Here is a 26642-nt window from a genome sequence, read left to right as displayed (position 1 = left end):
TAATGGAAATAATATAGCTGGGAGGGAAGTTATGTGATCAACACATTTTGTGTTCAAACTCTGGTCAGGTCCCAGCCTGGCTGGGTCAGGAAATTGGGTGGTGGGGGAGCAGTGGCCACTAATACAGCCATTCTCCATGCCCCCCCCCCCCCTTGCCAAATCACCAAACCCCAAGCCCTGTACAGCAGGCTGGGCTGGGCCAGGCTGCATCCCCCTCCTTTGCAGGGCCAAACCACCTCCTGGACTGGGACCAGGTCATGCCCCTTTCTCTCCCTCATGGGGCTTGGCCATGTCCCCTTCCCCCCCTGTCACTGCTGGACCATGCCCCATTTCCCCATGAGGCTGGGTTGGAGGCTGGCCATGCTCCCCTCCCCCCCACCCCCCACAGGGCCAAACCATGCCCCCTTTCCTTTCTGTAGGGCTGGGCTGGGACCTGGCCATGCCCTCTTCCCCTGTCCTACAGGGCCAGGCCACATCCCTTTCACTCTCTATGGGGCCAGGTAAAGCTCTTTTCCCCTTCAGGGTTATGTTGGGGCTGGCCTGCCCTCTGCCGCCCTTCACATAGCCAGATGGTGCCCACTGTGCCTACTTGGGTGCCAGATCAGGAACACAAGCTGGATCCAGCTTGTGGACAAACCAGGCACTGCCAACCCAATCTGCCAGGCAAAAGGTTAAGCACCACTGATCTAGTTATTTGTACAGCTTCAGCCAGGAAGCTCTGACACCAAATGAGGCCAGGAAAGGCAGGTTCAAGTAGATAAAGCTGGACAGTGATATGCTTCACAGGATTCACTATGGCAGAATGGTGTCTAGGGACCAGTGGTACCTAAGCTCCAACATAACATAAGCTCCAAAATCATATAGTCACAGAAAAGTAGGGATGGAAGAGACCTCTAGAGGTCATCTAGTTCAACCTCCCATCAGAGGCAGGATCATCCCTATCCAAACCATCTGAAAGCAATTAGAGGCACTGGGGTCCTGGACAGTAGGGGAACTGAGCGCCCAAGATGACTGGTTCTTCCTTAAGGAGAGGATACTCAGAGCCCAAGGGGTGACAATCCCAACGAGAATCAAAGCGGGCAAGAGTGCTCAAAAGCCCCCCTGGATCACCAAGGGCATTCAGGAATGCCTGATTGCCAAAAAGGAGGCGTGCACCTAGTGGAAGGGAGGAACTGTCACCAAAGAGGAGTATACCTCCATCGCTCTGGCTTGTAGTGGGGCTGTTAGGAAAGCTAAGGCAGATACAGAACTAGAGCCAGCATCAAGGATCAAGGACAACAAAGAGTCCTTTTTCAAATACATAGGGAGTATAAAGAAGGCACCAGGTAATGTGGGGCCCCTGCGGGATACACTAGGCAATCTGGTGGTTGCACCAGAGGAAAAAGCAGACCTTTTTAACAATTTCTTTGCCTCCATTTTGTTGTGCAGGGACCAGGACTTCCCCACCAAGATTTGAGATAGACTGAGGAGAGACTCCACCAGGCCTAGGGTCAGGGAGGACTCAGAGAACTTCTGGAGGGGCTGGACATGTTCAAATCAGCAGGTCCAGATGCTCTCCACCCCAGGGTGTTGAGGGAATTGGTAGGGGTTATCACAGGGCCCCTGGCACAGCTTTAGGGGCACTTGTGGTGCTCTGGCCAGGTGCTGGACAACTGGAAGAGAGCCAATGTGGTCCCCATCTTCAAAAAAGGGAGGAGGGAGGACCCAGGCAACTATAGGCCCGTTAGTCTTACTTGTGTAACCCGGGCGGTACTCCAAGAGGTACCCCCTCTCCAATTGAAGGGATCAGAGCAGGTGCACAAATGCTGTGGAAGATGTAGGGGCCCTCCTACCCCTATAGAGTAGAGCCAGATCACTAATGGGGACTTAACCATATACCTTTTAATGAGAGAACAGTACTGAGAACATAACCAGTATTAACCAGGGGGTATAGGGGACACTACAACGCCCCAAGGGGGCAGGATTCAATAAAGGTTAGACACTTACAATCATAGACATATTCATCCAGTGACAGGGTTAACAAAAAGACGGGGTTAACAAAATATAAAACACAAACAGAAGAACAAACAATACTGGTGGGCAAAATATAAAAGGCACAAAATACAAAACGTCAAATAACAAGGAATATAGGGCCTAGGTACCGGGGGGGCGGAACAAAGGGAAAACACAATGACATGATCCCTTTCTACTACAACAAGAACTTCTACCAGTCACTTCACTGACCTTAAGTCTTCCCAGGTAGGACTTGAATTCAGGTCTCCCACATGGTGGGCAGAAACGCTATCACACAACTACCAGTGTTGGCACTGTGTCAAACTGCAAAGGGTCTTGACCTTCCCGGAGCCCCTGCCTCACATCAAGCTTCCCAGTTTCTTATTGGAGGAGCTGGAAGCAGAGCTGGGAACCTCTCAGGTCGCTGTTCAGATCCTTGCTGGAGCTGGGGAGCCTCTCCTGCTGGCCACAGCTTCTCATAGGGGATCCTAGAGTCCAGTAGGGAGCCTCTCCTGCTAGCCGCATGCCGCGCTGCTGACGGTCCAACTGCTGGCTGCAGGTCCCACTCCCTTCAGGTTGTTCTGGGGCAACTGCTCCCACCCCGCTGGTCCAGCTCTTTGCCAGCTCTTTGGAGCTCCTTCCTTGTGGTCCCTCACTGGTCTCCCCTGAGTCAGCTGCGCTGCCTCTTTTATTTCCCTCCAGGTGACCCAAGGGGCCAATCAGGGGACATGGAGGGTGAGTCTCTGGGGCCTGATTGGTGAGGAAAGGGAATCCCAAACCCTCCAATCATCTTTTACCCTTTCAAAACCCCTGGGCCAAATCATTACCAGATTGGTGAGGAAAGGGAATCCCAAGTCCTCCAATCATCTTTTACCCTTTCAAAACCCCTGGGCTAAATCACTACCAGCTAGGCCATCACACTTCGATCCTGGGGAAGCTCTTTGAGAAGATTATCAAGGAGCACATCTGTGAAGGGCCAGCAGTGTGGATGATGCTCAGGGGCAACCAGCATGGTTTCATTAAGGGCAGGTCCTGTCAAACCAACCTGATTGCCTTCTACAATCAGGTCACAAAATCATTGGATGCAGGTGTTGCGGTGGATGTAATCTTTCTGGACTTCAGGAAGGCCTTTGACACTATCTCCCACCCCATTCTCAATAAAAAGCTAGGCAACTGTGGCATTGATGCCTCCACAGTCAGATGGATTGCAAATTGGCTGAGGGGCCACACTCAGAGAGTGGTGGTGGACAGGTCATATTCGACCTGGAGGGAAGTGAGCAGTGGAGTCCCCCAGAGCTCGGTTATTGGGCCCGCACTGTTCAATTTCTTTATTAGAGACTTGGATGAGGGAATGAAAAACACCCTGTTTAAATTCATGGATGACACCAAGATTTGGGGTGAGGTGGGCATGCTAGCAGGGAGGGACAGGATACAGCTGGACCTGGACAGATTACAGGGGTGGGCAAGTGAGAATAGGATGGGATTCAGTACTGACAAGTGCAGGGTGCTGCACTTGGGCAGTAAGAAGCAGCAGTATACCTATAGGCTGGGGAACTCTCTTCTCAAAAGTACAGTGACAGAAAGAGATCTTGGAGTCATTATTGATTCCAAGATGAACATGGACCGCCAATGCGAGGACACAGTCGGTAGGGCTAACCGTAACTTGTCGTGCATCCACAGATACTTCATGAGCAGGTCCAAAGAGGAGATCCTCCCCCTCTATGCGACACTGGTCAGGCCACAGTTGAAGTACTACGTCTAGTTCTGGGCGCCGCACTTCAGGAGGGATGTGGACAGCATTGAGAGGGTCCAAAGGAGGGCCACTTGCATGATCCAGGGACAGCAGGGCAGCAGGGACCTTAACCTGTTCAGCCTTCACAAGAGAAGGCTGAGAGGGGACCTGGTGGCTGTCTATAAACTTACTAGGGGGGACCAGCGGGGAATGGGAAAGACCTTGTTCCCCCGAGCGCCTCCCAGAGTAACAAGGAATAATGGCCATAAGTTGTTAGAGAGTAGGTTCAAACTACACATTAGAAGGCACTGCTTCACAGTCAGAGCAGCTAGGATCTGGAAGAAACTTCCAAGGGAAGTAGTGCTGGCTCCTACCTTGAGGGTCTTTAAGAGGAGGCTTAACAGTTACCTAGCTGGGGTCTTTTGAGCCCAGTTTTCTCTCTTGCCCAGGGCAGGGGGTCAGACTAGAAGATCTGCAAGGTCCCTTCCGACCCTACATCTATGAATCTATGAATTCATTGTCTAACTTATAAGTAAACTACATAGTCAACCCTGACACAACCACAAGACATAACACCCTAACTTGCCACAGGTAAAGCAGGTTGAGCAAAGGTGGCCAGTGAGATCTGAGGAAAAGGGCCATGCCCCCTGCTAGAGAGGAAGGCAAAAACCCTGTGGAGAGGGTCTGCTACAAACCATCAGACCAGGAGGAAGTGGTGGATGAAGCTTTCTTCAAACAGCTAGCGGAAGTTTCCCAATCACAGGCCCTGGTTCTCATGTGGGACTTCAGACACTCTGACATCTGATGGGAGGGCAATACAGCAGTGCGCAGGCAATCGAGGAAGTTTTTGGTGAATGTTGAGGACAACTTCCTGCTACAAGTGCTGGAGCAGTCAACTAGTGGCATGCTCGTCTTGACCTGCTGCTCAGAAACAGGGTAGAATTGGTGGGGAATGTACTTGTACTGGGGTAGGCCTGAGTGCCGGGAAAAAACATCATGTCTACCTTGTAAGGTGCTAGAGTGCTGGCATTCCAGAAAAACAAAACTGGGGAGAGGGGCATATGGCAGAATGCACTGCATATTAATGCAATTATAAGCATAAATGTTGCTTTTTTTCAGTAAATACCAGGTTTTCTAAAAATTCTAAACCTGGTGACAATAACCAAAACTTCATATATTACCTTTGTTGTTGTGTATTCTTTTTTGTTAAGCATGTTGTGATGACAGAGAGAAAAAAGAGAGAGAAAGAAGACAAAAAGAGGAGAGAGAAAAGAGAGCGAGAAAGGGAGGAAAAGAAAAAGAAAAAAGAGGGAAAGAGAAAGAAAAAAGAGAAAAAAAAAGAGAGAAGAGAGAGAACCAGACACACACACACACACACACACACAGAACTAGACACATGGGACACTCTCTATAGGTGAGTATCCCTTCTGTTACAGTCTGTTACATATGATAATCACCTAAATGCCTTTTTAGGTGTGCAAGTCCAATAATTTGCATGTAACCAGAATTTACAACTTCATCTAACTCTTAGGCACCTAAAGTATTTTAGCATCTTAATTGCCACTGGTAAAGCCCCCAAGACACCTGAATTTCTGCTGCTGGGAATGCCAAATTCCTATGCCCCACAGTGTAATTAGCTGACACCCAATTCATGCATAAGGGTTACTGAGATTTAGACAATCAGCTGGCACTCCCAACTAAGTGCCTGAACCAGTTATCAACATATTCTAACAGTCTATCTGGTCCACCTCAGGAGAGGAGGAGTTTGAATGCAACCCTTTCTTGTCATGGGCAAATGCCCTAACCACTGGTATTTTCACTGCATTTCCTTTTTACCTCTCCTTGAAAGAAAGGACTGACCTCATCTCCCTTTTGAGAAGAAAGGGCCAGAGCACCTAACTCCTAGAGAGAGTTCTGATTATGAACCCCAAGCAGACAGACTGATCTTCTGGCAGCAAAGTGTTAGACACCTTATTCCTAATAAGGATGTAAATAAGATTAATTTTAAACCATACCTCTCTCTTTTGCATGTTCTACTAGTTAGCATAGGCAAATCCCCGCTCAGCATGCTGGTGCATAAATCTTTTTTGACTTGTCTGGCAGAACATAGTTGATACCTAAGCCCTCCTTGTGAAACCAGCCCTCCATGTTGTTATACCACATGTTATTTGCTTTGGTATGTTTACACCCTGTCCCTAATTTGTACAGTTCTCTTTCAGAAATGTGAGATAAGGCAGACTACATGCTCTGATTTCTTGTTTCCTGTCTTTTACTGGTCCCTAAGCTTCCTCTTAGCTATAAACATTATTTTTTATAATTAATATGCAGCAATTATAATTTCCCTCTTTAGTTTCATTTTACCATTTCTGTAGAATTATTTCAAAGAGTTAGGTTAATAAAATTAAAATATTCTTAATATAATATGAACCATTAATTATGCACTTCATTTTGTACTAGAAATTATGAATCTAATTATAATGGAAAATTGTCTAATGATGTATCCGAGTCATTCTCCCTGATGTTATAGAAGTTTAGTATCAGGCATTCTAACTCTCCAAGGAATAAGGAAATTCTAATTATATTGTCTGGGTCTGGCTGGTCTGATAATACTTCATGAAATAAAAACTATTATATACAATTCACTTAAATCTAAAATAATTGGAATACAAGAATAGAAACTCAAGAAAACCCTTAAGCATAATATTCCTCAAATTAATTCTATGTCATATAAACAATGAACCATGCATTATTTTGTTTATTTTGTTTTTGTCATTTTACTGATGAATGTAATACACAGGTCAGTGAAAGATTAAGAGCCAGGGTCATAATAAATGTGAAGGGTGTCTAAGACTTTCTTGAGCAAAGACTGACAAACATAGCTGATTATAAAACCATGAAGCAATGTCCAATATGGTTTCAGATAAATCCAAGTGAAGCCACTAGACAACAGTTCTGAGCATAAAATGTTAATTTTTAGCAGAAAGGAAATCTTTAGTCCTGTCCTTTGTGTAAGTAACCTGGAAAACATACTGAAATCTTTTGTCTTTAAAAAAATCACAGGTGATCCACTATCAGTATTTTTGCCTAGCCTCAAGCCAACAGCAATCAGAATGCTATCCTGATTCAGTGCTTTTAGTAGTCATGAGACACTTTACTGCACAATAGACTAATCTAATACACAGTATAGTGTCACCGTCTACACATGTGCAGCAATTACTGTGCAGTGTATTAGTCTAATGTGCCATTTTCTAGTACCTGTAGATAGAAAAGCAGCACATTAACTGATGCGGCATACCACATAGATTCATAGATTGATAGATGTTAGGGTCAGAAGGGACCTCAATAGATCATCGAGTCCAACCCCCTGCATAGGCAGGAAAGAGTGCTGGGTCTAGATGACCCCAGCTAGATGCCTATCTAACCTTCTCTTGAAGACCCCCAGGGTAGGGGAGAGCACCACCTCCCTTGGGAGCCCATTCCAGACCTTGGCCACTCGAACTGTGAAGAAGTTCTTCCTAATGTCCAGTCTAAATCTGCTCTCTGCTAGCTTATGGCCAGTATTTCTTGGAACCCCCAGGGGCGCCTTGGTGAGTAAAGCCTCACCAATTCCCTTCTGTGCCCCCATGATGAACTTATAGGCAGCCACAAGGTCACCTCTCAACCTTCTCTTGCGGAGGCTGAAGAGGTCCAGGTGCCCTAGTCTCTCCTCGTAGGGCTTGGCCTGCAAGCCCTTAACCATACGAGTGGCCCTTCTCTGGACCCTCTCCAGGTTATCCACATCCCTCTTGAAGTGTGGCACCCAAAATTGCACTCAGTATTCCAAATGCAGTCTGACCAGCGCCCGATACATGGGAAGTATCACCTCCTTGGATCTGTTCGTCATGCATCTGCTGATGCACGATAAAGTGCCATTAGCTTTCCTGATGACTTCGTCACACTGACGACTCATGTTCATCTCGGAGTCCACTAGGACTCCAAGATCCCCTTCCGCTTCTGTGCCACCAAGCAGGTCATTTCCTAGGCAGTAGGTATACTGGACATTTTTCCTCCCTAGGTGCAGCACTTTGCATTTCTCCTTGTTGAATTGCATTCTGTTGTTTTCTGCCCATTTGTCCAACCTGTCCAGGTCTGCTTGTAGTTGTTCCCTGCCCTCCGGTGTGTCCACTTCTCCCCACAGTTTTGTGTCATCCGCAAGCTTGGACAGAGTACACTTCACTCCCTCGTCCAAGTTGCTGATGAAGACATTGAAGAGTATCGGTCCAAGGACCGAACCCTGCGGGACCCCACTGCCCACACCCTTCCAGGTTGATACCGACCCATCCACTATGACTCTCTGGGTACAACCCTCTAGCCAATTCACCACCCACCGTACCGTGCAGTCATCCAAGTCACAGCCTCTTAACTTGTTCACCAGTATGGGGTGGGATACCATATCGAAGGCCTTCCTGAAGTCTAAGTAAACGACGTCTACCCTTACTCCTGCGTCCAGGTGTTTTGTAACCTGGTTCATAAAAAGAAACTAGATTAGTCAGGCATGATCTACCTGCTACGAACCCGTGCTGGTTTCCCCTCAGCATAATTTTTCCTGCCGGGCTCTCGCAAATGTGAGCCTTGATAATTTTTTCAAAGCCTTTGCCAAGGAAGGAGGTGAGACTGACTGGCCTATAGTTGCCTGGGTCCTCCTTCCTCCCCTTCTTGAAAATGGGGACCACATTGGCCCTTTTCCAGTCCTCCGGGACCTGGCCCGTGCGCCACAAGTGTTCAAATATTCCCGCCAGTGGCTGTGCAATGATGTCAGCCAGTGCCTTCAGCACCCTCGATGGAGCTCATCCGGGCCTGCCAACTTAAACGCATCCAGTTCCTCCAAGTGCCTCTGCACCATCTCAGGGTCTACTCTTGGTAGTCTGGCGCCCTGCTTCTGCCTCTCTACAATCCCAGTGAGAGCCTTGTCTTGCCCCTCACTTAGGAACACTGAGGCAAAGAACTCATTGAGGAGTTCAGCCTTGACCCTGACCAGGAGCAAATTGCTCCCGGTCAGCCTAGTCAGCAGGGGACCACAGGGGGCAAGGAGAGCTGTCCTGGCTCAGTGGGATGCTGCCTACCAGACACATGAATCGGTCCTGATCTCCACGTGGCTAGGAGAGTTTCCCTGGCTGCTGGGCAGCTGCCTCCCAGCCATGTGGAGATCAGGACCCGTCCTGATGTCCACATGACTGAGATCATAGAAACATAGAATCATAGAAGTAGGGTCAGAAAGGACCTTGTAGATCTTCAGGTCCGACCCCCTGCCTGGGCAGGAAGAAAACTGGGCTCAAATGACCCCAGCCAGGTAGGCATCAAGCCGCTTCTTAAAGACCCCCAGGGTAGAAGCCAGCACCACTTCCCTTGGAAGTCGGTTCCAGATCCTAGCCGCCCTGACTGAGAAGTAGTTCGTACGGATGTATAATCTAAACCTACTCTCCAACAACTTGTGGCCGTTATTCCTTGTTATCCTGGGGGGTGCTAGGGGAAACAAGGTCTCCCCCAACCCCTTCTGGTCCCCCCTAGTGAGTTTATAGATGGTCACCAGGTCCCCCTCAGCCTTCTCTTGTGAAGGCTGAACAGGTTCAGGTCCCATAGCCTCTCACTGTAGGGTCTGCCCTGCTGTCCCCAGATCATGCGGGTGGCCCTCCTCTGGACCCTCTCAATGTTGTCCACATCCCTCTTGAAGTGGGGTGCCCAGAACTGGACACAGTACTCCAGCTGTGGCCTGACCAGTGTCGCATAGCGGGGGAGGATCACCTCCTTGGACCTACTTGAGATGCACCTGTGGATACACGATAGGGTCCGGTTAGCCCTGCCAACCGTGACCTCGCATTGTCAGCCTACGTTCATCTTGGGATCAGTGATGACTCCAAGATCCCTTTCTGCCTCCGTGCTCTCAAGAAGGGAGTTTCCTATCTTATAAGTGTGCTGCCGGTTACTACTGCCCAAGTGCAGCACCCTGCACTTGTCAGTATTGAAACGCATCCTGTTCTTGTTAGCCCACCCCTGCAACCTATCCAGGTCTTTCTGTAGTCTTTCCCTCCCTGCTAACGTGCCCACCTCACCCCAAATTTTGGTATCATCAGCAAACTTGAACAGGTTGCTTTTCACCCCGTCGTCCAAATCACTGATAAAGAAATTGAACAGCGCGGGCCCAAGTGCCGAGCCCTGGGGGACTCCGCTGCCCACTTCTCCCCAGTTCGAATATGACCCATCCACCACCACCCTCTGAGTACGGCCCTTCAGCCAATTTGCAATCCATCTGACCGTGTAGGCATCGATGCCACAGTCACCTAGTTTTTTAGTGAGGATGGGGTGGTCGACAGTGTCAAAGGCCTTGCTGAAGTCCAGAAAGACTACATCCACGGCAACACCTGCATCCAATGCTTTTGCGACCTGATCGTTAAAGACAATCAGGTTGGTCTGACATGACCTGCCCCTAATGAAACCGTGCTGGTTGCCCTTGAGCATCATCCCCGATGCCGGCCTATCACAGATGTGCTCCTTGATGATCTTCTCAAAGAGTTTCCCCAGGATTGAGGTAAGACTGATGGGCCTATTGTTGCCTGGGTCCTCCCTCCTCCCTTTTTTAAAGATAGGGACCACATTGGCTATCTTCCAATCATCTGGCACCTGGCCCGAGCACCACGAGCGCTCGTAAAGCCGTGCCAAGGGCCCTGCAATAACCCCTGCTAGCTCCTTCAACACCCTGGGGTGGAGAGCATCTGGACCTGCTCATTTGAACACGTCCAGCCCCTCCAGAAGCACTCTAACCCGGTCCTCCTTAAACTTAGGTCTTGAGGCGTTCCCCTCGAGTCCGTCTTGAATCACAGTGGGGGAGTCCCGGTCCCTGCACAAGAAAACAGGGGTGAAGAATTTGTTAAAGAGGTCTGCCTTCTCCTCTGGTGCAACCACCAGGTTGCCCAGCGTATCTTGCAGGGGCCCCACATTTCCGGGTGCCTTCTTCATCCTCCCTATATATTTGAAAAAGGACTTTTTATTATCTTTGATCTTGGACGCTAGTCCTAGCTCTATATCCGCCTTAGCTTTCCTAACAGCCCCCCTACACGCCCAAGCAGTGGAGGTATACTCCTCTTTGGAGATCACCCCCCCCTTTCCACCGGGTGTATGCTGCCTTTTTGGCAACCAGGCATTCCCGGACATCCTTGGTGAGCCAGGGAGGCTTTTGGGCACTCTTGCCCCCCTTGATTCTTGTTGGGATCATCACGCCTTGGGCCCTGAGTATCGTCTCTTTAAGGAACGACCACTCATCATGGGCACTGAGTTCCCCTGCCCTCGAGAACCCCAGCGCCTCTCCCACCAATCTCCTCAACTCTTTGAAGTTGACCCTCTTGAAGTCTAGGGCTACCGCCTTGCTGCAGGCCCTTGTTACCCTGCACTGGATGATGAATTCCAGCAAGCGATGATCGCTATCACCGAGGTGGTCAAGGACCTGGAGCCCCCTTACCAGATCATCACCTGTGGCCAGGACCAGGTCCAACAGGGCATTCCTTCTGGTGGGACTGTGCACCTCCTAGGTTAAGTGAAGGTCCTGTATCTCGGCCAGGAACCTCCTGGAACTGTCTGACCTGGCCGACTGTTCCTCCCAGCAGATGTCCGGGTAATTTAGATCACCCATGACAACTACATCCCTTGCCTTAAGTGCCTCTGCAAGCTGGCCCGAAAATTCCCAGTCCAACTCCTCCCCTTGGTTGGGGGGTCTGTAGTAGACCCCCACCATTAAATCCCTCTCCCTATGACCCCCTTGTATCTTGACCCAAAGCACTTCAGCTTGCCCCTCCTCCGACCCCATTTTGCTGGCAGAGGATGTGTATTGCTCTTTGACCTAGAGCGCCACACCCCCTCCCTTCCTTCCTTCTCTATCCCGCCTGTAGAGCCTATAGCCCCTAATGCTAACTGCCCAGTCATGGGATGAATCCCACCACGTTTCTGTAATCCCTACTATGTCTGGGTTTGAACTGGCTATTCTGAGGGCGAGTTCCTCCTGTTTGTTCCCCATACTCCGAGCATTGGTATACAGGCATTTAAGGCCTTGCGTAGCTGCGCATGCCACCCCCCAATTAGGAAGACTATCTAAGAGATAGCTGTCCTGCCTTGGCAGGATGCTGCCTCCCAGCCATTTGGAGATCAGGATGGGTCCCAATCTCTACGCGGCTGGGAGGCAACTGCCCAGCAGCCAGGACAGCTCCCTACCCCCACTTGGGGCCAGTCTGATCACCCCCCAACTGGGACTGAGCTGCCCATTTAACTGGCACAGCTCCCCCACACCCTCTGGAGCTTGGGGCTAAGCCCCCATACCCCCTGCCAGCCCAAGGCTGGCACCCAGGGGGCCCTGGAGCTCTCCCTAGCTGCTGCAGGGGAGCAGAGCAGGGCAGGAGCATCTCTAGACTGGGCTGGGCTGGGCTGGGCTGGGCTGGGCTGGTGAGACTGGGCTGCTCCTGTCAGGCTCTATTTGCTCCTGACAGAGGCGCACATGTAGATGTGTACTGAGGAGTGCTTTAATGAACCTCAATTTTCTGTGTAGAAAATTCAGATGCATCAATTGTATGTGTAGACGTGCCCAGAGTAACCCACATGATTAATACTGACACAATTTTAAGCTCCCCAAAAGATGAGAAAAAGAAGGGGCGGGGGGAGGGAGAGAGATTTTAGCTGAAATATTCAACTGAACATTTGTTAACAGTGATGACCACAAAAAAAATATCCCTCCTCTACAGTGAAGGCCAGAATCACTGGAAAACCATTTATTTTGCTTTATTAGAAACACTGTCAGAGATCCACCATTCAAGCACTTGCTGGATCTCAGCCACCACCTGAAAGGAGCGTAATACCCGTTAGTATAATTATTTACCTTTTGTTAAGCCTTAGGTACAACACTTTCAAAAACATATTGCAGATCTACATCCCCTCTTAATGATATGTAGAAGTGGTAATATATAACATACACAATTTCCCCCAGAATTTCAACTTTCATGTATTTATGACAGACATGTCCTTTGGAAAAGTTATCCTCAGGGGCTTTATTATGAGATCCAGGTACCATGTTCCTGTCGTTGCTACAATCTCTGTTACACACAGATAAGATTTCAGGAACCATCACACAAGAACTAACATCACAAAAATCTCTCTCACCTGCCACAGAACCAAGAAAACCTGTCAGTCAAAAGTAAGATAAGTCACAAAATAAGATCAAGCATCATACCAAGGTTCTGAATGCCCCAGCTGCACAAGTAGGTGGTGAGTAGCAGTTTCCCTTTAGCCATTGCTTTGGAAATGTCACTTCCCCCTTTCTGCTAAGTAGGATCCAGCTCCTTCATTCTGGAAACAAGGCCATCTAAAGACAGTAAGAAAAAGTAGATAGAAAATATTTTTTCCCAAAGGCTAAACAAAACCACACATTATTATTTTATTGCCCTGGTACCTCCAGAATTTGGATGCGTTTAGTAGGGAGTAGAGTCATACTTTAAGTTTGATTTATTTCTTTACTGATCATTATAAACTCACTGATTAAAATCCAGGTGGTTATGCTTATCAACATTAAAGGGAGAAAAAAGGACTCAAGTTATTGCTCAAATCCTGCAAAAGTTCATGCAATCATCCCAATAGCCACTGTTCAGAGGGAAAGCTCGTGTGTTTAAATATTCTCAAGTGAATAAATCTTTTTGGACTCAGAATCCAAATGTGTTGCAATTGGCCATTGGAAGAGTCTTAGGGTATTTATAACCATGGAGGATTTTTAAAAATTTTTTCCAACTTCAACATTTTCAGTATTCTGTGATATATACAACATAGCTTTAAAAGAAATGAGTCACTGGATCAGGAGCTAGAGGGGATATATACTGAGAAACACTCTTATACATTTCTAAAGGAGAGTATTGTAATTACAGCCCTGCCTGATTCCTGGGGGAAAAGTTGCTGTGCTTGCAGAATAATTACAGTTACAAGAATGTGACAGTTACTGGTTCTGATTTGACTGTGGTTAACTTTCATTGTCATGTAGGCATTATGCAAAGACCCGGTGCCGTGACTCAGTTAATAAGAGATTCTTCTACATGTTAATCTCTGAAGTGATACCAAGGTAAGAACTTGTTTTTAAAGCCTTAGAGGACAAACATACAAGACCTTTCAAAATGTATGAGAGACACTTCTTACCCGCTCTAGTGCATTACAGGGCTCAGTGCTGTTGCACATACCAAACTGCATTGTGTATCTCTTTTAAATACTGCAAAACAATTTGAGCTGGAATTTTTCAAATGTTTCAAAACTTTCTATGGAATTTTCTACCCTTGCTACAACACATGGCTGCTTTTAGTTTCCCAAGGTATATGCTGAGGTGCAGTAGGGCCTGCAGATTGATGTTTCGCCCTTCCTCTGCAATTACATAGCTGAATTTTCCCCTTATTTATATTACTGTAAATCAAAAGTAACCCCACAGAAGCTAACAGAGTCTGAGTTATAGTTAAATCAGTACAAAATTAATCTGACTTCAAAGGAATTAATCCTGCCTTACAATATTAAGTGTTCTCAGAATCAGGTCCATCAGTTGCACAAGTATAAAAGCAGTGGCTACATCTACATGAGACACTGACTGCGCAGTAGCCTAAGACTACTGTACAGTAGCATTGCATGGCAGAAAGCGTGACGCCACACTACTGCACAAGTCTGGAGCTACTGTGCAGTCAGCTCACAAAAAAGCCGTTATTTGGTGCTACTGCGCAGTCATATAGTACTTGTTTATATGCTATTGAGGCAAATCAGTTAGAGGCCAACAAGCCAGTGAGAGGTAAATCAGGCTCATAGTGTTTGTGATGAAGGCAGCACTATATACTGATATATAGGTTAGGTACACATATTAAATTTATCGTGCTATAAGCACACAAAAAACACTCAACAGTCATAAGCAAACAGATGTTCACAGCACATAAAGCTCTTTAAAAATGGCAGAATCCACCCCAAGATAATTCTGGATGGATGTGGTATCAGACTAAAGTGCTTTAGTTTAGAACACTTTCATGAACATCTGTACCAGATCCCATTGTGAGTCAAGGTAGGTTGCATTCTGCTGGCAACCCAAGGGTGCTTGCTAGGCAGCCTGCCAACTTCGGCTGGTGCTCCTCTGCTCTGGGTGTGCACTGCCCCAGCCCCACTCCAGACTGTCACAGAGAGGAGACAGAAAAGACTCTGTTTCCTCCCTGTGTGCCTCCCTGCAGCTTGCTGGCTTGGGTCTTTGGGGGGAGAGGGGGAGGGGCTTGGTTGGGTCCCATGCAACTGGCAAGGGGCAGCCTCCTGGGAGGCATGCAGGAACACCGCCATCCTGCTGGCTTCAGCCACCGCAGGCAGGCTTCAAGCCCCTGCCCACCAAACAGAGAACATCCATTTTGTTCTGTTCACTCCCAACCTAACATAGAGGGCTTAGAGCCTTGGGTAGTTAACCATAATGTTTGAATATAAGATACCTATATACCACACGATAGACAAGGCAAATTTGCATGGATTTTGATTTGTTGTTTATGGAAGGAGGCTAATCAGGAATTCAAGTTCTTAAAACACCTGTCTCCATTTAATAAGTAATAATGTGCACATATCATAATCATAAATAGCATTTACCCAAACAGTTTTAAATAAACAAACTTGTTAGTACTTAAACCCAGCCTCATAATCAAATAACTATTTTAAGCAATAGACCAGCATGTTTCCTTTGAGCTACAGTCATATAGCTTAAAAATTTCCATCACAAATCATAATTCCAAATGGCTTACCTAAAGTTCAACTTTTTAAGGCTGATTCTGTACCATAGAAGCAGCACGTCCCATAGGCTGCTCCCAACTGTCCCCTCCCCCCCACCAGGCACATTCAGATGAGTGTGCATGTGCCTCTTGCAGAGTCTCAAAGGAGTTGCACACTAGAAGCACAAGAAGCACTCTAGGAACAAAAAACTGTTCCCTGCACTGCATATTTTTAACACAGGTCCAAAATTTGGTACCTGGACATCCAGGTACCAAAGTAAAACGTGGGCAAAAAAAAGTGAGGCAGGAAACCTAGGAGTTGGTCCTCCAAGAGAGAGAGACTGGTTTCTGGCCAGAGCATCTCTGTGGTGCTCCTACTGCCCTGGGCACTATCATGGGATAGTTAGGGATGTGGGGTGAGGGGGTTTATGGGTGAGGGTGGGTGTGGGTGGGTTTTAGGAGTGGCAGTGGGATGCTGGGGGTATTGGGAGTGGCAAGGGATGTCAGGCGGTGTTGGAAGTGGAGCAGGGAGATGTCCCATTTGTGAGTGGTTTTTTGGAGGGGCTTGAGTGGAGGCTGCCACACTTCCATGGGGGCCGGGTGGGGAGCAGGCAGGTGGCAGTCCCCACTTGAGCCACTCCACAAAGTGTGCAGGGAGACCCAACCTGACCCAGCCCAGCCCATTGCAGCCCGCTAACATGTCTTTGCAGCAGGCCAGGAGGCACAGCTCCAGGACTCACAGCCTGGAGTTGAGGAGATTGGTAGGAGAGGCACTGGGGTCCTGAAGAGTTAGGGAACTGGGTGTCCAAGATGAGTGGTCACTCCTTAAGGAGATGATCCTCCGTGCCCAAGGGGTGACAGTCCGAATGAGAATCAAAAGGGACAAGAGTGCTCAAAAGCCGCCCCCCTCCCCCCCCCCCGGCTCACCAAAGGCATTCAGGAATGCCTGATTGCCAAAAAAGAGGTGTACACCCAGTGGAAGGGAGGGGCTATCACCAAAGAGGAGTATACCTCCATCGCTCTGGCTAAGGCAGATATGGAACTAGGGCTAGCATCAAGGATCAAGGACAACAAAAAGTCCTTTTTTAAATACATAGGGAGTATGAAGAAAGCACCGGGTAACATGAGGCCCCTGCGGGATATGCTAGGCAACCTGGTGGCTGCACCAAAGGAAAAGGCAGACCTTTTTAACAATTTCTTTGCCTCCATTTTTTTGTGCAGGGACCAGGACTCCCCTACTGAGAGTCAGGATGGACTCAGGAGTGACTCTGACAGGCCTAGGGCCAGGGATGACCAAGTTAGGGAACTTTTGGAGGGGCTGGACATGTTCAAGTCAGCGGGTCCAGATGCTCTCCACCCCAGGGTGCTGAGGGAATTGGCAGGGGTTATCGAGGGGCCCCTAGCATGGCTTTATGAGCACTTGTGGTGCTCTAGCCAGGTGCCAGACAACTAGAACAGGGTCAATGTGGTCCCCATTTTCAAAAAAGGGAGGAGGGAGGACCTGGGAAACTATAAGCCCATTAGTCTTACTTAGATCCTGGGGAAGCTCTTTGAGAAGATTATCAAGGAGTGTATCTGGGAAGGACCAGCAGGGGGTAACGATGCTCAGGGGCAACCAGGATGGGTTCAATAGGGGCAGGTCCTGTCAGACCAACCTGATTACCCTCTATGATCAGGTCACAAAAATCATTGGACACAGGTGCCACGGTGGATGTAGTCTTTCTAGACTTCAGGAAGGCCTTTGACACTGTCTCCCACCCCATTCTCATTAAAAAGCTTGGCGACTGTGGCATTGATGCCTACACAGTCAGGTGGGTCACAAATTGCCTAAGGGACTGCACCCAGAGAGTGGTGGTGGATGGGTTATATTTTACCTGGAGGGATGTAGGCACTGGTGTCTCCCAGCGTTCGGTCCTTGGGCCCGCACTTTTTAATCTCTTTATTAGCAACTTGGACAAGAGAGTGAAAAGCACCCTGTTCAAATTCACTGACGATACCAAGATCTGGGGTGAGGTGGGCACACTAGAAGGGAGGGACAGGATACAGCTGGACCTGGACAGGTTACAGGGGTGAGCGAATGAGAATAGGATACTGACAAGTGCAGGGTACTGCACTTGGGCAGTAAGAACTAGCAGCCTACCTATAGGCTGGGGAACTCCTTTCTCGAAAGCACAGTGGCAGAAAGAGATCTTGGAGTCATTATCAATTCCAAAATGAACATGGGCCACCAATGTGAGGATGTGGTCAGTAAGGCCAACCACACCTTGTCATGCATCCACACATGCATCACAGGCAGGGCCAAGGAGGTGATCCTCCCCCTCTATGCGACACTGGTCAGGCCACAGTTGGAGTACTGCATCCAATTCTGGGCACTGCACTTTAGGACAGATGTGGCCAGCATTGAGAGGGTGCAGAGGAGGGCCACTTGCATGATCCGGGGACAGCAGGGCAGACCCCATGAGGAGAGGCTATGGGACCTGCACCTGTTCAGCCTTCACAAGAGAAGGCTGAGAGAGGACTTGGTGCCCATCTACAAACTTACCAGGGGGGGCCAGCAGGGAATGGGAGAGACCCTGTTCACTCATGCACCTCCTGGAGTAACAAGAAATAACAGCCAAAAGTTGTCTGAGAGTAGGTTCAGGCTGGACATTAGAAGACACTATTTCACAGTGTCTTCTAATCAGGGCAGCTAGGATCTGGAACCAACTTCCAAGGGAAGTAGTGCTGGCTCCTACCTTGGGGGTCTTTAAAAGGAGGCTTGACAATTACCTAGCTGGGGTCATATGAGCCCAGTATTCTCTCCTGCCCAGGGCAGGGTGTTGGACTTGATTTACTTACGTCCCTTCCAACCCTACATCTATGAATCTATAAATCTATGAATCTGGTGCAGGCGCATGCTCGTTGCACGGCCTGGGCCAGGTCGGGTTGGCAGGGCATGTTTTCCATGAGGCTCAGGCAGTGGTGCACGGCTGTGGTGCACCACCTCCTGAGCCTCATAGAAAATGCACCCTGCTGGATTGACCCAACCAGGCCCAGGTCATGCAGCTAGCATGCCTCTGCAAAGGAGTCGCGCATCCCGGAGGCACTCCTCCTGGTCCACTGCAAAGGCATGCCAGTAGACCGCGCCGGGTTGTGCTGGATTTGGGTCCCACCATGTGCTTTGTGGAAGGGTTCAAGCAGGTGCTGCCACATGCCTGCCCTCCCACTTGGCCCCCGCGGGGGCTGGGTGGGGGGCAGATGTGGGGCAGCCCACACTCGAGCCCCTCCACAAACCCACCCACAGATGGGACACCCCCCTGCCACTCCCCACACCCCCTACATCCCCCCGTCACTCACCATAGCCCCCAGCATCCCCCTCCACTCCCAACACCCCCCAACATTCCCCTGCCACTCCTCACACCCACCAACACCCATCCGCACCCTCCCATACCCATAAACCCCCCACCCCCATGTCCCTAACTTACCCATTACAGCGCCCAGGGCATCAGGAGCACCACAGAGACGCTCTGGCCAGAAACAAGAGTGTCTGTCTTGGAGGACCAACTCTTGGGTTGCCTCAGGGGCTCTGCTATTTTTGCCCAGGTTTTATTTTGATACCTGGATGTCCAGGCATGCAAAAATAAAACAAGCCATTACTATATGTCAAACTTCCTCAGACTTTGAAATGGTCCATATATAGCAAGAGCCGGAATTTTTGGATAAAGTTTGATTTCTTACTATCTTAATTATGAAGAACTTCTTAATAAATACTGGCTAAAATATTACAGCGTTAATAAAACAAGTCCAAATGCTGACTTGACAAAATCAAAACATTTTATGGGAATGTGCTGAATGTATCACTTTTCTGTGGGAAATTATTGTAAAATTTTATTTTAATGGAGTAAGTGTTTCACTTAAACTTTATCTTTTCATTTTTACATTACTTGAAATAGAGTCTAAATAACTAGTTTGACCTTCTCAAAATAATTTTTTTCACAACTTTGTCTGGCAATAAAATTCTGGGATTTTGAATTTTTGGTCCCATTCAAGAAGGCCAAATTTCAAAATCTCTAGATTATCCCCAGGAGAGAAATTCTGATTCTTGGCATGTCTAGCTATTATTGTAATTATATGTATACTGGAAACATTTCATTAGCAAGGCTAAGCACTTTATTTCCCTACTGAAGAGCATTGCAAACTGGCTAGAAATCTTTCAGATCAGTGGGGACCAACCTTTTCAGCCAGTGCGCCACAGATTAGCCTAATACCCTCCCCAAGTATCATTGCAATGTCTTCCCCTGCCTGATCTTCTGCTGTTTTTTTACTCCCCGCTCCATGCTCTCCCTTATTTTGCTGCTCTGCTTTTGTATCCTGCCCTGTGCTCCCTGTTCCATCTGCTGCTTTGCTTTTGCTTCCTACCGTATCAGCTATCATGCTGCCTATCCCTTCCCTGATCTTCTTTGTGCTACACAGAGACTACCCATGCCACTTCTCAATACTTCTTATTAATACAGACATGTCTTTACTGTTTTTAGCTGACAATGCTTTCCCGATAGATACAAAATATCTTCAATAGAGTACATATCTGGGTCAAATTTATTTCTCAGATGTGCTCTCACTACATACAATAAAAGCTTTATCTATGTATATTGGGGTAGAATTTTGTCAAGAAGTCTATCAATTCACTAGGGAAGAAAGCAACTATCAACAGCTTTTGTACATGACTTCATTCAAAAATCTCAGACTTGCAGCAAAACAGTATGGAGGACTTGCAAAGCATCCTAACCTGTATTCCTTTATAATTTATCTTGTCTTAAAATCTGGGTTGGTTTAAAGATAAGAAATTCCTAATGGCAGAGTAAAACCTCTCATGTGATCAGGGTTAACTGACACAAGGACTTTCACAGACAATCCTGCACTCTAATGACATTCCAAAAACCCACTGGCTTGTGTAGTTCTGCCCATAAAACTATTATTACAGAATTAACTCCTCCCCTTTGACACAGCTTCCAGTAGTCAAGAAAATCTGTACTGCAGGAGTCAAACATTTCCTTATTGTTACGAAAGATTAAACATTGTATGTCAATGTGCTGAGTTCTATACAGAACATAGAAAAGAGAGGGAGCCTAGAGGTGTTGTTACATGTTACAATTTGTACATGCTAACTCTAAGGAATTTTACGCCATATTAAAGTTAGCACATGCTTTGAGCAGTTGCTCATCAAGGATTAATACCCTCTCTAATGTGCACTGCTCTAATTTGTTCCTAGAGGGCTGGGGAGCAGAGGTATAGCTGGGATCTGCTAAGTCTGCCCCGAGTTCTCCATTCTCCACCTTTCCGCTCACCCGTCTCCTTCCCATGACTCCCCAGCAGTTCCCTGGTCACCCCCTGAAATACTGCAAATTGCTGGTATTGTCCCTGTGGAGCAGACTGACGTTACTGCAGCACAAGCTGCCTAACACCAGAAGGAAATAATCCTTGCCTGAAGAGGCATAATTTTGAGATGCTCAAAGGGCATTTACCTTGTCTTTTCCTGCCTTAATATGTGGACACTACCATCTTAAGAGCATTTAACATGTGGGAAAGGCAATGTCTAAAAACATGCCAATGTCTAATTCTCCTTTCACTTACAGTGGTGTAAACCTGGAGTAACACCACTGAAATCAAGGAATTACATTTAAGTAATCTAGTTACCCATCTTTTTATGAGCACTATTCTTTTTGTTCTGCATCTGTACAGTTCCAGTCTGTGACTAGCACTTTGAGGCACTACACTCACAATAACCATAATAATACTTAACATTAATAAAGAATAAAGTGCTAATGGTGACTAGGAGGTGGATTTAATCCACAGCAGGGCTGAAGTTTTTTCTAATATTTATATAATGACATTACACGTTGGGTTAACACTGGTAGGTTTAATAGGAGCATGATTTAAAGAGGAATGTGGTGGAAGGGTGAGGAAAGTTTTGCACAAGCCCCGGAAATTGTATCTATTGTAATTTATTCACAAATGTTCTCTTTACAGGAGCTCTACATAGCAAAAGTAAGTTGCATCTTAGAACTCAACATATGTAGCACAGCATGCTTGGAACACAGTGAACCCTCTCTACATTGAAATCTTAGCCAGATTTTCTCTCTTCTCACTAAAATTTTTCCAGTATTCTGTTACTCTAATGACCAGTTTGTTACTCAAATAATCTGTGCTTAGAGCAGGACCAAAGAAAGGAGGCACAAATAGCTTTAAATAAATTAACAGGCAGAGAACTGATTTCACTACGGCTGCTTAAAACAGTAGTGGCGGCATAAATGCACCATGAGTGCTAATGTTGGCTACAAATGTCCAACTCGGGATCCTTAAAATTCTAGTTTATTAGGCGGATTGAAACACTGTAATCATAAACCTTGGGGCTGGTTCCCACACACACACACACATGCACACACATACACACACACAGTAGCAGGCTACAGAGTCAGGTATACCTATCCTACAAGCGCTGGAGTCTGTCGTTGAGGTTTCTTTCAGCGTGGTGTTATCTTCCAGAAGGGGGTCACTGGCTGGTCCTTCTGGCTGGACAGGTCTGGTTGAGTTGGAGATCAAGAGGGTGCCACTGAGGGTCACTTTTCACTGCCTTTTATCTGTCCCTAGCAGACTTTGGTGACTCCCCAGTTTTCAGGTTTGCCCAATCCAGGGGTCATTGACCCTCGTGGGACTTCCCCCCCCTCGGTGGCTACGGGACGGCATCTGTCAGCCCCAGGGGTCGTCCGCATGTACGTGCAGGTTTGGAAGTCCGTTGATGAATTTAGAATAGGGCTCTGGGAGCAGTTGATCTGGAGATACTCAGCCCAAAAGTTGGTCCCTGGCGTTGATTAACTCAGGCCAGGGCTTCTAGCCCTTGATCAGTGACGTTTAGAGATTTCCCGGTTGTTACATTGTCTTCTATTGAGTTCTTCGGTTGGCTGATCTGCAGCTTCCAGGTGATAATTGCTGTCTGCTTCCATGTTACACATTCAATCACGTTACACATTCAATCACTGATTCACTCCCTCTTTCAGGGGCCAGCCTGATACAGAGAAGAGCAGTTTGATTCCTGCCCTTGTTAACATTGTTACAATGTATAGCTTACTTATGAAACTAAACACATTTAGTTGAAAGTTGAAAGGTGACGAGTATAAAATATAAGCTACAAATGCCATGGCACACAAATAGATAAAAATACCAAACTACAAGGGGAGATACAAAATGCACACATACAAAGTTTAAAACACAATTCCTTATCTTAAAGTGAAAGAGAGAGGAAGGAAGAAAAGGTAGAAAAAGAGAAACATATCCAAAGAGGGGAGAGCAAATGCAGGCAAGAGGAAAAGGGGGCTTTCTGCTACATTAAGAAGCAATTTCCATTTAATGTGAAATTTGTACATTGTAGAATTATATGGTTGGAACAGATTTCAAGGGTCATCTAATCCAACCCCCTGCTAAAATGCAAAAATCATTGTTCTTAAACCTTCTGTGGTAGACGCCTTTATAGCCTCTTGAAAATCTCCAATAAGGCAGATTCCACAACTTCCCTGGATAGCTTGTTCTTTTGATTTGGAAGTTTTCCCTGAGATTCAGTTTAAATCTGCTTTGCTGTAGTTTATATCCATTGCTTCTTGACTTCTGGTGTAAGGAAGGACAACTTTTCTCTTTTTTTAGCAGCCATTCTAATATTTGAAAACAGCTATTATGTCCCCTTTAGATCTCTTTTTCTCCTAAGTAAATATGTATAGTTCCTTCAACCTTCCCTAGTTTGGTTTGCTTTCTGTCTCACCATTACAGATTGTTTTGGATACTCTCCAAGTTCTTCTTTGTATTTCTTAAAATATGGTGCCCAGAACTGGACAAATTATTCCAGCTGAAGCCTAACCAGCATTTAGTAAAGCAGTGCTATCATCAGCCATGCCTTACAAACAATTCTATTGCTAATGCAACCCAAAAATACATTGGCTTTTCCTGTGACTCCTTCACATTGCTGACTCATATTTAATCTGTGATCCATTATAACCCTAGATCCTTCTCATCAATACTATTGACAACCCATTTATTCCAACCGCTCCCCCCCCCCCCCAATCCCCACCTATATTTTTGCATTTGGCTTTTCTCTTATACAAAATGGGGGATAACTGGCAAGGCCTAGAAAGATCCAAAGGTTACGGTGATCTAAAACTCAACATGGGTTGCCAATATATGGATGCTAGGAAATTAACGGACAATAATAAATTAAATATAATAATGCATCAGTATAATTACACGGCATGATTTTCTTAATCTGATTCTACATAAGACTTGATTTATTGTTCCAACATTAGATCTGGAGACATTTAATTTCTTTTGACAGGCAGAGATTCCATTTATAATTTACATTTATTTAAACAAACTAAATGAAACTTGAATATTTTTACCGTTATGTGGGAATTCAAATCAGATAAATCAAATAATTCAAATCTCGCTAGTGAAAGGGAGCTAATTCTTCTGCAGAGGATCTTGCTGATAGACTCTATCACTGGTCAAAGATCTATTTGCTAAAATATCATTTCTACACTAGATTTCCACTTGGGTATTTCCCTGCCAGGCATTAGTTTGGAGAATGACCTGGGCATTGATTATAAATAAAGTAGCTTTAAAAGATTCAGAATGCAAAGCTTCTTACTGGACATACAAAATTACTACGCTCAGCCTCAGTCCATGGATTAACATGCAATATTTGGATAGGAAAGACTTCCACTTCAAGATTTATCTTACCAGTAACTTCTTTTGTATTTTATTCTCATCCATCACATTCTCCTCTATTTAGGCTCTAGTTATGCATTAAAACCTGACAGAAGTCTGGAAATACTTTTAAAAGCCATTTGGTAAAATTCTGCCCCCCTGAAGTGAATAACTCCCCCTGACTTTAAGGCATCAGACATTACAGCTAGCAGTTCAGGGGGTTCAACTGGTTTTAAAATGGCCCCCAACCTAAGGTAAATCAGGGCTGGGGGAGGGGTGAGAGGGATGTAGAGGCTAGTGCAGGTGGCTTTGGGGGGATGGGGGGCTGTCAGTGTCTTTGGAAGGGTTTGAGGGGTTGTTTGGGGGGCTAGCAGGGCCCACAGGGGGGTTGGGGAGTCAAGCAGGGGGTGGGGGATCAGAGAGGCTCTCTCCTTCTCCCCATGACCAGGGGCTATTTTTAGGCCCCTCACCCTCCCTCCATCTCCAGACAGCCCCTGTCCCAGCAAACCAACCCCCAATCCTGCCTGCCTCTTCTCCCACCCTGACTTCCATTGCCCCCCAGCACCAGCAAATGCTGGTAAAACTGGCACTGGGACCAGCTTGCAAGATTGGGGGAGTTGATGAGTTTGGGGGCTTGACCATCTGGGGGTGAAGCGGGGAGTCAGAGAGCTAAAAATAACCCAGTGCCAGTGGGGTAGGTAAAGTGCAGCCCCAGGGCTGGGCCCAGCAACTAGGAATGTGTACAGAATTTAGGTTAGATTGGTCTAGCCATACCTCATCTAAGTTAGCCTACCTCCAAGGTACATTAGATCAGGTCAGCCATTTTTTGACCAGTATAACCCTCCTGGAACTTCTGTACATTTTGCACCGGTGAGGTAATAACATTTCACTGAATCCTCCAGAGTAAAGAACAGATGACAATAGATTTGTCCAATGTGCAACAGTTTATGAGAAAGCCAAGGTATATAAATACAGAAATACAGAAAGCTAAGGTAAATAAATTAAGCTTATGCTCTTGGTTCCTTTATGATTATAGAGCAGGCCTGAAATATATGTCAAAGGAAAAGAAAAGGGTATTTGTTTGCTTTTGACATCAGAATTACATGACCTACCTAACCTGTAAGGCCCCAGGATGACTAGAGAACTCATGCACAATTTACATTGCAAGACTCTAAAACATAAAAGCTGACAAGGGTTCATTGGAATGGTTTGAAATCTTTGGTTTTGTTAACAAATATTTAACAGCCATGGACAACTGCCATTTTAGAGAAAACAGTCTTTCTTCAAGATTCAGCTCCCAGACCCCTAGAAGTACAAAGTCCAAAAGCTACCAACAGTTGAGATGTTTCAGACCAGGGTACTGACATTCTCGATCGTTTAAAAAGTAAAACGAAATCAGAAACACAACCTTTAAAAACTCTATCAGGCCCCTTGACTAAAAAAAAGCCTGCCAAATAAAACATGCTCAATTTAAAAAAATGAATCCTTTACAGGTTACCTTCAGAGTTAGCATCAAGAAGTGGCATCAAATGGGTCTATTCTGTGCCAGTAGCCCATCTTTCTAGGAGCAGGCTCCCTCCCAGATTTTCTCACCAGTCCTGGATCATTAGCCCTCCCTACAGACGCTTCCAATATGAAAATGAAGTGCAATGCTGACAGTACCAATATGCTCAATGATAGTTTGTGGTGGGGAAAATCCAAAGGTACAAGGAGGGGGGAGTGATTCCTAATTTAATTTTTAATGTTATCAATAAATGTTGCTTTATGATCCCCGATATCCTTTTGTTCTTGTAACTCTTAAATAAATGGTCATATAAAAAGAACACTGCAGAGAAAAACTGCAAATGCAGGAATTCCTTTTGGTAGGTGCCAAGTGTCTGATAGAGCCAAGATTAAGATACTTTTGTCATGTGGCTGAAGTAAAGGTATCTAGTGAAATTGAAAGTGCTTGGCTATGAGCTGACGCTATAAAACCAAACAATTAGCATGTCAATCAAACCTCTCACAAATAACATACCTGTTATTTTGAAGGAAAGTTTTTATTCCCACCTAGCTCAAGACTGGCTGATTTTCTTAAAAGATGTGTTCTAGTTCAAACAGGAATTAATTTAGAGAAATCCTATGGCTTGTACTGAATAGCAAGTCAGACTACATGATCACAGTCAACCGTTTTTGGCCTTTCAAATCCATTCACCTCAATCAAAGTTAGCAATTAAGCATAATTATATCACCTAGTCTGACCTTCTATATAATACAGGCCACAGAATTTTACTCAGATTGAGAAGTGACTAAATTACTGGCCTCTATTGAGGAAAATAACGAATGCTTGACTATAGCAAATATTCAAGAAAGGCTTTCAATCCTGACCTGAAGACCTCCAGAGACAGAAAATCCACTATTTCCCTGAGTAGTTTATTCCA

The 26642-nt window shown here is 46.4% G+C and overlaps 1 long non-coding RNA gene across 1 annotated transcript in view; it reads right to left on the bottom strand.

The window, feature by feature from the left end:
* Positions 1-10063: 10063 nt before the first annotated feature.
* Positions 10064-26642, bottom strand: part of LOC132248321 (uncharacterized) — a 65194-nt gene continuing 48615 nt past the window's right edge. Inside the window, exons 2-3 of the long non-coding RNA XR_009459494.1 lie at positions 12972-13103; positions 10064-10598 (exon numbers count right to left, since the gene is read on the bottom strand). This is a non-coding gene — a long non-coding RNA (uncharacterized LOC132248321). The remainder of the gene's footprint in view (positions 10599-12971; positions 13104-26642) is intronic.

The sequence above is a fragment of the Alligator mississippiensis genome, chromosome 2, assembly GCF_030867095.1.
Source record: "Alligator mississippiensis isolate rAllMis1 chromosome 2, rAllMis1, whole genome shotgun sequence".
Lineage (NCBI taxonomy): Eukaryota > Metazoa > Chordata > Crocodylia > Alligatoridae > Alligator > Alligator mississippiensis.
Note: the sequence above shows the minus strand (reverse complement) of the source record. Positions and strands in the feature narration are given on the sequence as shown.